The following is a 1,511-nucleotide window of genomic DNA, read 5'->3' as shown; positions in this document are numbered from 1 at the left end:
GAATAAAATAGTATATAATATATGAAAAAATTGAACTTCTTATCAGTGGGTGCTCATAATTTGGGGAGCACCCTATCTTCAACAAACTTTTCAATTTTTTCTTCGATGAACTTATTTTTCAAAATTATTTTTTGCAATTCAACAATAATAAACAGGTCGTGTTTATTACATTAATCCAATGAAATGACACACAATAGGTTTTTTTCTTTTCCACAATTTTTGCCTTTTAAGTGAGGAGAAATTAGGCCTGGGCATGGGGCTGGGTTTGGGTCGACCCGACATCTGAGTCTATTAAAATAAAAAAAACATTTTAATATAAAATAAAAAGTTTTAATTATAAAATATATATTATTATTAAATAAAAATAATATTTAAAAATAAATCGGGCCTAATCAGGCCCCTTTGGGTCGAGCCGGGTACCAGCAGCCCAACGGATATTCGGGCCCGATGCCCAAGCCTAACAAAGATGCATTGAAGTTGTCAAAATCTCTTTGTCCTCCGAGTTTATAGTTGCTTTAAAACCTGGGTGAAGTTACATTGTAAACGGCGAAGTTTTCCTCGGATAAAGTTTTGAAGTTTTAGACGGCGAAGTTTTCCTCGGATATAATACAGTGGGGTTCAAAAAAATACGAGAAGAAATGGTACTTTTTTAAAAAAACTAAAAATTGGAAAAAAAAATACGTGAGAAAATAATGACAAGTGAATTTGCAACAAATAAAAAATAGATGAAAAAATTTTGTTTGACATTAAAAAAATAAAAAATGAAAAAAAAACCATGAAAAATTGTGTTTTTAACGTTTTTTTAAACACGTTTTTAAAAAGTTTTAAATGGCATTTCATTTTCTCATGTTTTTTCAAAAATAACGCGTTTTTTGTGATTATAGACTTACAGTTACTTCTTCCAATTTGAGAGTAATGCCTACCAGTCTAGAGTGGCATCTATGGAATCGAGCTGATGACCGAGCTTTCCTTGGCACACCAGAATGGATGACCGGGTTTTCACCCGGCTTTCAATCGAACTGATTAATGGATACGTGAATGTAAACTAATTAAACTGAACAATGAGATTGCTTTTCATGTTTGTAGAAACATAATCAAACAGGGTTTCAGTGTGCAGGAAAAATTCATACCTGATGGTAAGACATAGATTGGACCCCTGCAATCTACATATCGTAGCAGAAAGCCGCATGAGAATGCCAATAGAAAGATGAAAACCAGAGTGGAGTTGAAAGCTTTCTTCCCCATCGCCTTGGTGGTGGTCATGCGTGCAAAGCCCCTCCGGACGCTGCAGTTATCTACAGGAAGAAAGAACAGGAGATAAAATGAGTGAACGTGCTCCTTTCTCAGATCTGCTTTGACACGGTAAGCACCAAATATTGGCTGCTCCTTCTTAGGAGGACCTATTCTCCAGGGAGAGCTGAAAGGGAAATTTTCAAATGACCACCAAATTTTTACGGGGTCGATTAACTTGTTTGTCGACGACGTCTGGAGGTGGAGGTTGGTGAAAGTTA

This window comes from Nymphaea colorata, chromosome 1, assembly GCF_008831285.2.
Source record: "Nymphaea colorata isolate Beijing-Zhang1983 chromosome 1, ASM883128v2, whole genome shotgun sequence".
Taxonomy (NCBI): Eukaryota; Viridiplantae; Streptophyta; class Magnoliopsida; order Nymphaeales; family Nymphaeaceae; genus Nymphaea; species Nymphaea colorata.
This window is presented reverse-complemented; position numbering follows the sequence as displayed.